Here is a 14,786-nt window from a genome sequence, read left to right on the forward strand (position 1 = left end):
ACCCGCAGTCCAGTTCCTGATAGTCAGATTGAAGATGTCAGTGTTGAAGTACACCAGGATGAGGAGGATATGGGTGTTGCTGGCGCTGGGGAGGAAATTGACCAGGAGGATTCTGATGGTGAGGTGGTTTGTTTAAGTCAGGCACCCGGGGAGACACCTGTTGTCCGTGGGAGGAATATGGCCGTTGACATGCCTGGTGAAAATACCAAAAAAATCAGCTCTTCGGTGTGGAAGTATTTCACCAGAAATGCGGACAACAGGTGTCAAGCCGTGTGTTCCCTTTGTCAAGCTGTAATAAGTAGGGGTAAGGACGTTAACCACCTCGGAACATCCTCCCTTATACGTCACCTGCAGCGCATTCATAATAAGTCAGTGACAAGTTCAAAAACTTGGGCCGACAGCGGAAGCAGTCCACTGACCAGTAAATACCTTCCTCTTGTAACCAAACTCACGCAAACCACCCCACCAACTCCCTCAGTGTCAATTTCCTCCTTCCCCAGGAAAGCCAATAGTCCTGCAGGCCATGTCACTGGCAATTCTGACGATTCCTCTCCTGCCTGGGATTCCTCCGATGCATCCTTGCGTGTAACGCCTACTGCTGCTGGCGCTGCTGTTGTTGCTGCTGGGAGTCGATGGTCATCCCAGAGGGGAAGTCGTAAGCCCGCTTGTACTACTTCCAGTAAGCAATTGACTGTTCAACAGTCCTTTGCGAGGAAGATGAAATATCACAGCAGTCATCCTGCTGCAAAGCGGATAACTGAGGCCTTGACAACTATGTTGGTGTTAGACGTGCGTCCGGTATCCGCCGTTAGTTCACAGGGAACTAGACATTTTATTGAGGCAGTGTGCCCCCGTTACCAAATACCATCTAGGTTCCACTTCTCTAGGCAGGCGATACCGAAAATGTACACGGACCTCAGAAAAAGACTCACCAGTGTCCTAAAAAATTCAGTTGTACCCAATGTCCACTTAACCACGGACATGTGGACAAGTGGAGCAGGGCAGGGTCAGGACTATATGACTGTGACAGCCCACTGGGTAGATGTATGGACTCCCGCCGCAAGAACAGCAGCGGCGGCACCAGTAGCAGCATCTCGCAAACGCCAACTCTTTCCTAGGCAGGCTACGCTTTGTATCACCGGTTTCCAGAATACGCACACAGCTGAAAACCTCTTACGGCAACTGAGGAAGATCATCGCGGAATGGCTTACCCCAATTGGACTCTCCTGTGGATTTGTGGCATCGGACAACGCCAGCAATATTGTGCGTGCATTAAATCTGGGCAAATTCCAGCACGTCCCATGTTTTGCACATACCTTGAATTTGGTGGTGCAGAATTTTTTAAAAAACGACAGGGGCGTGCAAGAGATGCTGGCGGTGGCCAGAAAAATTGCGGGACACTTTCGGCGTACAGGCAGCACGTACAGAAGACTGGAGCACCACCAAAAACGCCTGAACCTGCCCTGCCATCATCTGAAGCAGGAGGTGGTAACGAGGTGGAATTCAACCCTCTATATGCTTCAGAGGTTGGAGGAGCAGCAAAAGGCCATTCAAGCCTATACAACTGAGCACGATATAGGAGGTGGAATGCACCTGTCTCAAGCGCAGTGGAGAATGATTTCAACGTTGTGCAAGGTTCTGATGCCCTTTGAACTTGCCACACGTGAAGTCAGTTCAGACACTGCCAGCCTGAGTCAGGTCATTCCCCTCATCAGGCTTTTGCAGAAGAAGCTGGAGACATTGAAGGAGGAGCTAAGACAGAGCGATTCCGCTAGGCATGTGGGACTTGTGGATGGAGCCCTTAATTCGCTTAACAAGGATTCACGGGTGGTCAATCTGTTGAAATCAGAGCACTACATTTTGGCCACCGTGCTCGATCCTAGATTTAAAACCTACCTTGGATCTCTCTTTCCGGCGCACACAAGTCTGCTGGGTTTCAAAGACCTGCTGGTGAGAAAATTGTCAAGTCAAGCGGAACGCGACCTGTCAACATCTCCTCCTTCACATTCTCCCGCAACTGGGGGTGCGAGGAAAAGGCTCAGAATTCCGAGCCCACCCGCTGGCGGTGATGCAGGGCAGTCTGGAGCGACTGCTGATGCTGACATCTGGTCCGGACTGAAGGACCTGACAACCATTACGGACATGTCGTCTACTGTCACTGCATATGATTCTCTCACCATTGATAGAATGGTGGAGGATTATATGAGTGACCGCATCCAAGTAGGCACGTCACACAGTCCGTACTTATACTGGCAGGAAAAAGAGGCAATTTGGAGGCCCTTGCACAAACTGGCTTTATTCTACCTAAGTTGCCCTCCCACAAGTGTGTACTCCGAAAGAGTGTTTAGTGCCGCCGCTCACCTTGTCAGCAATCGGCGTACGAGGTTACATCCAGAAAATGTGGAGAAGATGATGTTCATTAAAATGAATTATAATCAATTCCTCCGCGGAGACATTGACCAGCAGCAATTGCCTCCACAAAGTACACAGGGAGCTGACATGGTGGATTCCAGGGGGGACGAATTGATAATCTGTGAGGAGGGGGATGTACAACACGGTGATATATCGGAGGATGATGATGAGGTGGACATCTTGCCTCTGTAGAGCCAGTTTGTGCAAGGAGAGATTAATTGCTTCTTTTTTGGTGGGGGTCCAAACCAACCCGTCATTTCAGTCACAGTCGTGTGGCAGACCCTGTCACTGAAATGATGGGTTGGTTAAAGTGTGCATGTCCTGTTTATACAACATAAGGGTGGGTGGGAGGGCCCAAGGACAATTCCATCTTGCACCTCTTTTTTCTTTTATTTTTCTTTGCGTCATGTGCTGTTTGGGGAGGGTTTTTTGGAAGGGCCATCCTGCGTGACACTGCAGTGCCACTCCTAGATGGGCACGGTGTTTGTGTCGGCCACTAGGGTCGCTAATCTTACTCACACAGTCAGCTACCTCATTGCGCCTCTTTTTTTCTTTGCGTCATGTGCTGTTTGGGGAGGGTTTTTTGGAAGGGACATCCTGCGTGACACTGCAGTGCCACTCCTAGATGGGCACGGTGTTTGTGTCGGCCACTAGGGTCGCTAATCTTACTCACACAGTCAGCTACCTCATTGCGCCTCTTTTTTTCTTTGCGTCATGTGCTGTTTGGGGAGGGTTTTTTGGAAGGGACATCCTGCGTGACACTGCAGTGCCACTCCTAGATGGGCACGGTGTTTGTGTCGGCCACTAGGGTCGCTAATCTTACTCACACAGTCAGCTACCTCATTGCGCCTCTTTTTTTCTTTGCGTCATGTGCTGTTTGGGGAGGGTTTTTTGGAAGGGACATCCTGCGTGACACTGCAGTGCCACTCCTAGATGGGCACGGTGTTTGTGTCGGCCACTAGGGTCGCTAATCTTACTCACACAGTCAGCTACCTCATTGCGCCTCTTTTTTTCTTTGCGTCATGTGCTGTTTGGGGAGGGTTTTTTGGAAGGGACATCCTGCGTGACACTGCAGTGCCACTCCTAGATGGGCCCGGTGTTTGTGTCGGCCACTAGGGTCGCTAATCTTACTCACACAGTCAGCTACCTCATTGCGCCTCTTTTTTTCTTTGCGTCATGTGCTGTTTGGGGAGGGTTTTTTGGAAGGGACATCCTGCGTGACACTGCAGTGCCACTCCTAGATGGGCCCGGTGTTTGTGTCGGCCACTAGGGTCGCTAATCTTACTCACACAGTCAGCTACCTCATTGCGCCTCTTTTTTTCTTTGCGTCATGTGCTGTTTGGGGAGGGTTTTTTGGAAGGGACATCCTGCGTGACACTGCAGTGCCACTCCTAGATGGGCCCGGTGTTTGTGTCGGCCACTAGGGTCGCTTATCTTACTCACACAGTCAGCTACCTCATTGCGCCTCTTTTTTTCTTTGCGTCATGTGCTGTTTGGGAGGGTTTTTTGGAAGGGACATCCTGCGTGACACTGCAGTGCCACTCCTAGATGGGCACGGTGTTTGTGTCGGCCACTAGGGTCGCTTATCTTACTCACACAGCGACCTCGGTGCAAATTTTAGGACTAAAAATAATATTGTGAGGTGTGAGGTGTTCAGAATAGACTGAAAATGAGTGTAAATTATGGTTTTTGAGGTTAATAATACTTTGGGATCAAAATGACCCCCAAATTCTATGATTTAAGCTGTTTTTTAGTGTTTTTTGAAAAAAATACCCGAATCCAAAACACACCCGAATCCGACAAAAAAAATTCGGTGAGGTTTTGCCAAAACGCGGTCGAACCCAAAACACGTCCGCGGAACCGAACCCAAAACCAAAACACAAAACCCGACAAATTTCAGGCGCTCATCTCTAGTGTCACAGTGACATCACTAATATCTACAGTAATAATACAGGGACATGACTGGGGAGGTGAGTGGATCTGTGGGTGTCACAGTGACGTCACTTATATCTATAGTAATAATACAGGGACATGACTGGAGAGGTGAGGGATCTCGGAGCATTTACATTGATATTGATGTCTTCTCCATTTTGCAGGTTAACAAAGTAGTGAAGAAGACATCCGGTGAGTGTGAGACACCCAGCAGCCATCGCATTGTGTGTAGGACTGAGCAGGACCCAGAGCCCCATCACGGTGCCTCCACCTCAGTCACTGATACATGAGGTACAATAACCAGAAGATCCTGGAACTCTCCAACAAGATCATTCAGCTGCTGACTGGAGAGGTGACTGCTGGGAATGGGGCATTAAACAGTAATACCAGGGGATGTGTCTGGGTGATGACTGGAGAGGTGACTGCTGGGATTGAGACATTATACAGTAACACCAGGGGACGTGTCTGGGTGATGACTGGAGAGGTGACTGCTGGGAATGGGACATTATACAGTAACACCAGGGGACGTGTCTGGGTGATGACTTGTCAAAGTCAGAAAAATGTCTCTATGCACACTGCCATATTTGCACCGCACACTGGTCCGTGCTGCGCGTGCGTACGCTCTCCCGTGGAAGCGCATACCCGCAATAACGTGCACTCGCAGGCGCGGTATGCGTATTTACGGTAGAGTTTATGTGATCGTAGCGTGCGACTCATTAGTTACAAATGTTCACAATTAATGTAGTTTATAGATCATGATCCCTTTGATAGTTTCTGAAAGTTTGGTTAAAATACAATGTCCCAGACCTGAGGAATCCCTCTTTGCATCGTACGAAGGGTCTAACAGGAATCATACTGCAGTGTTTGGTACCCATCGGAAGAGTATTTAATTAGCAATATTCCGGTGTTGGTTTGGAGCCTATTAATCGCTCGTGCGAATAGTTATGGACATAAGAAGTTTATGTCCATTTCTATGATTTGCACATACTCAGGTATGCGGCGGGAAACCCAGTTTCCCACCCACCTGAGCTGTTGGAAATCGTCACAGCCCACCTGTATGAATCACCCTATGACCTTTTGTTATGATGTAGGGCCGAATTCCTTCGGCCAATGGACAATGGGATTGTAGGGACTATGAGATTGCATTGTGTGTGGGGCATAAATAGGCAAGCCGACCATATCCAAGTCTCTCACTCTCATCAACGGTTATCTGCTGATAATCGGGAGCTGGATATCGAGGCGCAGGCGATCATACCCTTTGTGCGTAAGTTTCTCTCCATAATCATTGTCTTTCTGTGAGCCAATTTCTCTCTCTCTTTCTCTCTCTCTCTCTCCTCTTTTCTCTTATATCTCTCATAGTATTATAGTATTGTATTGTATTGCATTTAGGTCAGTGTAGTATTGTCTTTTTGTATTTATTGTTTAGATCTGTGGTTAGGAAGTCTCTGTTATATTGTAGTGTATCATATGTACTGTTATCCCCTTTTACAAGTATATTAGAGATAATACAGTTAATAGGCTTTGGAACCTAAACCAGCATCTGTGTATTTTCTATAGTGTTAAGTGTTCACTTGAGCGTCGGTGACGCACAAGCAGCTTTGTAGTTAGTCAGGTTACACAAGGTTGCACTTACACCCTGTACTCACATTAAGGTATTCTGTGTATTTCATCGGTATAAGGTTTTAACATAAAGGTATAGTGTTGTGAGCGTCTGCATCGCTGGTGACCTCCTCGTGGTCTCGAGTGTACGCTACGCTACAGCGAATCATTCCCCTAGACATAACCAATAACGTGTGTCCTGTGATCACTGGGCCGTGAGCGAACGTGACGCTTGAGCGTCTCGCTTACTGCTGAGCGATCGTTACGCAAATAGCGTACCTTTACGGTACTTCTTAGGCAAACAGCGTACAGTGTTCTTAGCTTCATAAAGGGTTGTTTATACGACAAAGGAATTTAGCATTGTCAATTGGGGACTCGTCCGATCCTTCTCATATCTGCACTAGGTAGATCAGCAGACATTATCCCTCAGCAAAGGGTGGGAGGTTGTCTCACAGTTGCTGACGGGATAAGCGTCTGCTTCGCTTAGGTAAAGAGTGCTGAAGGAATCCGGGAACCGGAAGTAAGAACAAAACGCTTGTGTCTTTTTAAAACTGTTTTATTTCTCTTCTGTCTTGCGTATACACGCACGCATATATATATCTGCATTTTCTGTTTCATTTTCGTATATCACTATTCCTGTTTGCCAATTTTTAGTTGATAGAAAGTGCTAAAAGAGATTTGCTGTTATTTCATAGTAAAGGTGATAGTTAAAGTATAGAACAACACACGGCTTGTCTGATATACGAGGCAGTCAGTGTGGATTGCGGTAGATGATCAGGGATCATTTACATTGATAAAAGTATATATTGTGTTACGGTGGATCCTTTGCATTGCGTACACGTGTCGCTAACAAAGACTAGCGTACGCAATCCAAAAGGCAGACACACGCAGCGTACATTACGCAACGTAGCGTCTGGTTACGCCCACGTAGCTCAAGTCACGAAAAGTTGAATTAGCGCAAAGCGATAATTAGCGCAAAGGCGATAAGTAACGCACAGCGGTAGATAACGCGACGCGGTAAATAACGCAAATCTATTTTTGGAAAAACTGAAATTTAGTTTAACAGATCCTGCTCCTAATTGGTAACACTTTTGGCCTAAAGACAATTTCTGCGCAGAAATAGACATAGAAACAAAGTGTACATGTGTTGAGTGAGTGTGTTTATACAATTTTAAAGGTGGAACCACAAGAAAAGCCGGGTACTCGTCAAGGTACATACGTGTAAGTGACATATACGGTGGCCAGGGAGGCATCCCTGGTTAAATAATATTTGAGCATTTAGAGTATAGCGGACCATAAGGTAATAAGACCAGGAGGTCGTAAGGTAAAAGGTCCGCTATAAAAGTCCAGTGGCACAACGCCTGGGGTGTTGGTGCAGAACCCATATAGGCCATAAGCTCTTGCTGAAGGAATCGCGGCCGGAAACATCGATTCCATTGATCTTTCAGTACATGACAAGTAGTGCTTGTGTACTGAACGATTGGACCACACGTAATTGTGTGCAGTAGTTAGTAATCTGACCTAATACCATTAGAGTAAAGGGGTCACAAACGCTATTTGTACATTCTGACGTGATTTGTGTAATTTTTTATTTTTGGAAGGGAAGTTCGCTGGTCACTCAGGAACTATCTAACAACCCCAACTTTACTGGAAAGAGTAAGTGTCCTGCGGGTAACCCTCATATGTTCCAGTAAACTGAAGGTTCCATAGGGGCCCTGTATCGAGTACGCTGGCATCATAACGGTGTTTACAGGTCGTATTGGTCGAGGTGGGCGAGTGAGTGGGGTACTCGGTAAACCGCCACCGCCGGCCTACTGTGGAGTAATTTGGTTGTCTGTAAAGGCTTGCTGAAAACCTTGATACAGAAATCCAAGGAGTAGTAAGCAACACCTACAGACTATGGGGGCCAGTTGCTCAGGTAGGGGGCGATCAACCCAGGTTCAGGTTGATTCTGTGAACCGACCAGTCGGGTCGGCAAGATACATCATGTGTGAAAAATACGGTAGTCACACAGAGGTTTTATGTGATGAATGGGAGAGAATGACTGTACAAGACAGGGACAAATTCCCAAGAATAGGTAGCTTTAGTCCAGAGGTGTTACAAAATTTAAGGAGGAGGATATGTCTCGTAAAATCATCAGAGACGAATTCAACATCATGATTACTTACAGTTATGGCACCAGGAAGGTGAGATACAGAGAGGTTTGGCTCTGGCGGCAGGATCTGGGGCAGTCAGGAAGTTGATTGCCACAGCTCCTCCTCCACCATACATTGCAGGAGAGAAGTTGATTGCGGAGAGAAACGCACTGGGTTGTAAAACACAAACTCTTAGTAACACTGTAAATGTTAATGATGTTAACCAAATAACTCATGCAAGTATTAACCCGTGCAAGTTGTACCCTGTTTTGAACCTTCCTCAGGAGTGTGATCAAGAAGACGATTCAGCAACAATTTCAGCTCTCTCTCTTGCGGCCACCATAGCAGAAACCACAGTAGGCACTGCAACACCCACGAGATTAGCGAAAGCCCCTAGCGGAGGGATAGGTGAGGTCGTGTCAACGGGTGAGTACGGCACCATGCACTACACTGAAACAATTGTACCACAACAAGCTGTAGAATCTACACAGGAAGAGGCTGTTAGAATTGCCCCTGTAAGAGTAATAGCAGTTCCCAATGGAAAAACAGATGTGTCTGGAGCCACTCCCATAAGGAATATTGCCATGTACACTCCATTTTCCAGAATGGAATTAAGAACAATAGTGTCCGAATTTCCTGACCCCAGGAAGGACTTAGTTGCTAGCCAAAAATACATCAGGGATTTAGGTAACACTGTAGAACCCAACAACAAGGATTGGCAGATACTGCTAAGAGCTTGTTTACCTTCCAATGTTGATGCAACTCAATTTTTAGCTGACTGTGTATTGGATAAAGATGTACCGCTTACAGACGTGTACAACAAGGATAATGTAAAAAGGATAAATTTGCAGCTAAAGGAGTATTTCCCAGCCGTTGTTAAATGGAATAAAATATTTTCCATCAAGCAAAAGGAGTCCGAAACGGCAACAGAATATTTTCACCGGGCACTATTAGACATGGCAAAGTACACTGGTATAGAAGACATAAAGACCAACCCAAACCATCGAGAAGTAGCAGTATCTGTACTGATGGATGGTTTGAAAGAAACATTAAAAGCTAGGGTACAGACCACGCAACCATGCTGGCGAGGTCTGTCAGTATCCACATTGAGAGAGGCTGCTATTGATCACGACAGAAATATCACTAGGCACAGGGAGGCGCAAAGTGATAAGTTGATGTCCGTAAGTATACAGGCGCTGACCACAAGGCAGCCTGCGTATGTACCACCGAATCCTGTGGGTAAGGCAAGTGGAATAACATGTTTTTCTTGTAACAGACCGGGACACTTTGCACGAGAATGTAGAACAAAGAATGTACAAAGATCTTTTCAACCCCCTAGACAACAACACAACACACGACATTGGGAGCAGGGTCCACAGAGGCGGAGTTTTGAGCCACATACAGGGGAAACAAAAAGATATCCCCCGAACAGAGATTGGCATGCCTCTGGTAGTTCCCAGCTAACTCCCCCACAAATAGTCGCTGCCAATGGGATTCAGGGAGGTCAGCATACCCAATAGGGGTGTGGCCATACCTGTAATCTGCAACCAGTTAAATTGATTGCCAGTCTTGGAAGCGAACCAGAGATTGCAATCAATGTAGCTGGTAAAACTTTAAACTTTCTTGTAGACACAGGGGCGGCCAAGTCAGTGATAAATTCGACAGTGGGCATGAGAACCACTGGTAGGACAGTTCCAGCCATGGGAGTAACAGGAGTAGTCCAGCACTACCCTGTTAGCAAACCAGCCGAGATTACAATAGGGCCTTTGCATACCAAGCATTCCTTTTTGCTGGCTGCATCGGCACCAACTAATCTCCTGGGTAGAGACTTACTATGTAAAATGGGTTGCGTCATTTATTGTACTCCCGAAGGTGTATTCTTGGACATACCTGAGAATCACGCTCAGGAAGTACGAGACATGTTAGACTCCCCATCAAAATTAATGTCACACACCATTATGACAAATAGGAATCCATCCCAGGTAGAAGAGATGACATCTCAGATACCAGAGTCACTTTGGACAAAAGATGGACAGGACACTGGATTAATGGCAAATGTAGCTCCAGTAGTAGTACAAGTAAAAGATGGTAGGATAGCTCCAAAAATCCCACAGTATCCTCTGAAGCCAGAGGTGGAGCTAGGAGTTTTTCCCGTAATAGAGCGCTTGCTACAACAGGGCATTCTGGTAAGAACGTCCAGCACAGCAAATAGTCCCATCTTCCCTGTTAAAAAGAGTGGGGGAGGGGTTACAGACTAGTGCAGGATCTAAGGGGGATTAACAAAATAGTCGAGAGTCAGTTCCCCGTAGTGCCTAATCCAGCTGTCATCCTAATGCAAATTCCTCCCACTGCCAAATTCTTCACTGTTATTGACCTCTGCTCCGCTTTCTTTTCGGTACCTCTGCACCCTGACAGCCAATATTTGTTTGCATTCACATACAGAGGAGTCCAATACACGTGGACTCGGTTACCCCAAGGTTTCATAGATAGTCCAAGTATATTTTCTCAGGCTTTGCATGATTGTTTACAGTCTTTCCAACCAGAAAGTGGATCAGTATTGATACAGTATGTGGATGATTTACTGCTGTGTTCAGATTCACTGGAAGCTTCCCTGAAGGATACGAAACAGCTCCTGTTTCATCTTTCAGACACAGGACATAAGGTTTCCAAAGACAAGTTGCAATTATGCCAGACTAAGGTAAAATATTTGGGACACTGTCTAACACAAGGACTGAGACACCTGACCGCTGATAGAATCCAAGCCATTAGAGACATGACACTGCCACAAACCCAGCAACAGATAAGGACGTTTTTAGGAATGTGTGGGTATTGCCGTAATTGGATCCCAGGGTTTTCCATATTGGCACTACCTTTGCAGGAAATGGTCTCCTCAAACAAACCTGATCGGATTTCGCATACAGACGAATCCGAAACAGCATTTGAGAGACTCAAACAGTGTCTAACGCAGGCACCAGCACTAGGTATGCCAGACTATGGGAAACCCTTTGAACTATACGGAACAGAAAGTGCTGGGTGCGCAGCAGGTGTACTAACACAAAAACACGGTGATGCCAGCAGGCCAGTTGCATACTACAGCGCTCAGCTAGATACGGTAGCGCGGTCCCTCCCCACATGCTTGCGTAGCGTTGCGGCGATAGCATTGCTAGTGACAAAAAGCGAAGATGTCGTGCTAGGCCACAACCTCACAATCCATACACCACATGCGGTATCGGCCTTATTAAATTCTGCCCAAACCAGACATGTCTCATCAGCAAGGTTTACGAGATGGGAATTGGCATTAATGGCCCCCGTAAACATCACCATAAGGAGATGCAGCGCATTAAACCCTGCAACATTTCTCCCAGGTGTGCCTGGACAGGCACAAAGGGTGGGAGGTGAGAGTGATGGGGAAGGAGGATTTAATGCAAAGGAAGATACACATGATTGTATGGAATATTTGACCCAAAATTTTACCGCAAGGCCTGACATCAGTGACAATCCACTGGAAGATGCGGAACTCACGTTCTACACGGACGGTAGTTGTCACAGACAGTCAGACTCGGGAGACTTGTGTACTGGATACGCAGTCGTAGATGACCAAGACACCATAGAAGCGGAACCGCTAGGCCCACCTCACTCAGCCCAGGTTGCTGAAATGGTCGCCCTAACCAGAGCATGTGAATTGGCTAAGGGTAAGTCTGCCAATATCTACACCGATTCTAGGTACGCGTTCGGGGTAGTTCATGATTTCGGAGCCCTATGGCGGCTCAGAAATTTCATGACGGCAGCTGGTACACCGATAGCGCATGCAGCGTATATAAAAAGGCTTCTAACAGCGATACAGGAACCCGACAGAGTGGCTGTTATCAAATGTAAAGCACATACATATAGCCAAGACCCAGTATCCCTTGGTAACAGCCGAGCAGACGAAGCTGCAAAGCTTGCAGCTGCTACCCCCATACGGACAGACACCACACAGTTGATGGTATTTAATACCATCAACACACAAAAGTTGTGTGAAATGCAGAATTTGTGTTCCACTCAGGAGAGAGCAGTCTGGAAGGCAAAGGGATATGGCCAGGAGTCCTCAGGGCTCTGGACGGATGGACATGGTAAACCAGTGGCCCCCAGGGCATACCTTCCATGTCTGGCTGAAGCAGCTCACGGGCTGACTCATCTAGGCAGGGAGGGGATGTGCAAACTGGTAAGAGCATACTGGTGCGCCCCAGGATTCTCCTCTCATGCGGGTAAAAGAGCAATGTCATGCCTTACCTGTCTGAGAAAGAATATTGGAAAAGCAATACCAACAGAACCATCCCATATCCCACCTGCCGGCGGCCCTTTCCAAGTAATACAAATTGACTTCATTCAATTGCCCCCATGTAGAAATTTAAAGTATGTACTTGTCTGTATAGATGTTTTCTCGAATTGGGTCGAAGCTTTTCCAGCAGCTACAAACACTGCTATGTTTACAGCTAAGAAAATTGTACAGGAATTTGTATGTAGATATGGTATCCCTAGAATCATTGAAAGTGATAGGGGTACCCATTTTACAGGTGATGTCTTCCAAGGAATGTGTAAGTTGATGGGAATTGATAGCAAGCTGCACACTCCGTACCGTCCACAGGCGAGCGCGAAGGTCGAAAGAGTGAACAGCACTATTAAAAATAAATTGAGTAAAGTAATGGCAGAGACAGGACTGACGTGGCCAGAAGCTTTACCCATTGTTTTGTATAGCATCAGAACCACTCCCAGGTCCCCTCTTAATCTGTCTCCTTTTGAAATTCTGTTCGGTCGACAACCGCATGTCATGATTAACCCTCAGGATGATTTGAAATGTAACAATGAAGTAACTGTAAAATACTTAATTAATATGAGTAAGCAGTTGAGGAATCAAAATGATAATCTGAAGTTGGTGATTCCTGATTTACCAGATAGTAATTGTCATGACATTGAACCTGGGGATTATGTAATGATACGAAATTTTCTACGCTCAGGTTGTCTTATTGATAGATGGGAAGGACCATACCAGGTCTTATTGACTAGCACCACAGCATTAAAGGTTGCTGAGAGAGAGACTTGGGTCCATTCATCCCACTGCAAGAAGGTTGCTGACCCAGAGAAGTCCCGTGATAAGGAACAGACGGTAGAGGTTGTATCACTGGAGTGTCTGTTCCAGGAGGACTGAGGCGGCACCTGAGCCTTGAAGACCAGAAGCAGTTGTCGACTCCCCTCTCCCTTTTATTGTTTTTCTCCACTTCCCATCCCCTCTCCCTTAAAATTTCTTTTTCCCCTTTCTCATTCTTCTCTATTTCCTCCTCAAAGATGGACTTGCCCCAAGAGACTGTAATCCGGATTTTGATGTTAACCATGGTGTTGACCAGAGCAGTCTGTTCCGGCGAGAGTACCATAGAGGTCGAGAGAGGTTCTGGAATGGGTTCCGATTATGATGATGGAGGCGTAGTTTTCCAAGATCAACCAAACCAACGAGCAAAGGCGAGTATCAGAAAACGATCCGATAGAAGAAATTGTGATGGATTGTTAGCTGAGGAAAATTGTATCTGTAGGCTCTGTGATAATCTGGTTGAAGATGGATGCATAAAGAAATGCCAATCTAGTTTTAATATCCATATGGACCGGCATCCATTGAGTGACTATCACTCTCTAGTGGGTAACGTGTTGAACCAAACAGATTGTTGGGTATGCTCTCAAGTACCTCAGGGTCACAGCAAATCAGGGCTAGTACCATTACCTTTAACGTTAGGGGAGGTACTTGAGCTAAGTGGTGGGAGACCGGTGGACCGGAGGTTTAACATCTCCAGCCCTCCTAGTTTGAAGCTCCACCAATACCATGTGGATAGGTCCCTCTTATGTTTTAACATCTCCAATCCTAGAAAACCGGGAAATTGGGAAGTGTCATGGAGCAACCAAACCATGACCTTTTCACATAGAGCAGATAGAATGCCTACAGATACAGAGCTCGTACGCCACATAGCTAGTAGAGGAAAATCTTTCCGGTATCGATATACCTTAGGAAATAGGATTACTAGAGTTGGAGAGGTATCACCAGGATACTGTGCACATATCGTGCAAACTGATACGTGCATTAAGCAGATGGAAGAATTAGGGTCAGGAGATTTCACCTGGAAGGTTTGTAACATGGTCATGTCCTTCTCCGTCCCATATGTTCTCCCCGATGATGCATATTTCATATGCGGGAGAAAGGCGTACAAGTGGCTTGCCCCAAACTCTGAAGGATTGTGTTATATTGGAAAAGTATTGCCTGAAGTGATGACTGTTACACATGACAAAATGAAGGACATACACCGTGGTGCCCAAGCTCCTTATACTCACACTCATTACGAACACCGAGTTAAAAGGCAACTGTCAGAAAGGTTAGAGCATCCGGCCTCTGATCTTATCCATGAATCCACCGGGATTCAGGTTCTGGTAGCGTTAGATTTCACTCGTACCGCTCGAGGAGTGATGAATTATAGATACATTTCCGCACTCGCCAATTTGTTAGATAATATCACTGAAATGTATGATGACACGTTTAGATACACTGGAAGAGAACTTCAAGCTTACAAAACAGAACTAGTTCAGCATAGGATGGTTCTTAATTACCTTACAGCAGTAACAGGCGGATATTGTGTTACATTGGCAACACAGTACGGTATAAAGTGTTGCACGTATATCACAAATAGC

The 14,786-nt window shown here is 46.3% G+C and overlaps 1 protein-coding gene across 2 annotated transcripts in view; it reads left to right on the forward strand.

The window, feature by feature from the left end:
* The window catches only part of LOC134984629 (oocyte zinc finger protein XlCOF7.1-like), a 177,773-nt gene that overhangs the window by 122,339 nt on the left and 40,648 nt on the right, over nucleotides 1-14,786 (forward strand). The gene's annotated exons all lie outside the window — the stretch shown is intronic.

This window comes from Pseudophryne corroboree (assembly GCF_028390025.1).
Source record: "Pseudophryne corroboree isolate aPseCor3 chromosome 3 unlocalized genomic scaffold, aPseCor3.hap2 SUPER_3_unloc_7, whole genome shotgun sequence".
In the NCBI taxonomy this organism is placed as follows: domain Eukaryota; kingdom Metazoa; phylum Chordata; class Amphibia; order Anura; family Myobatrachidae; genus Pseudophryne; species Pseudophryne corroboree.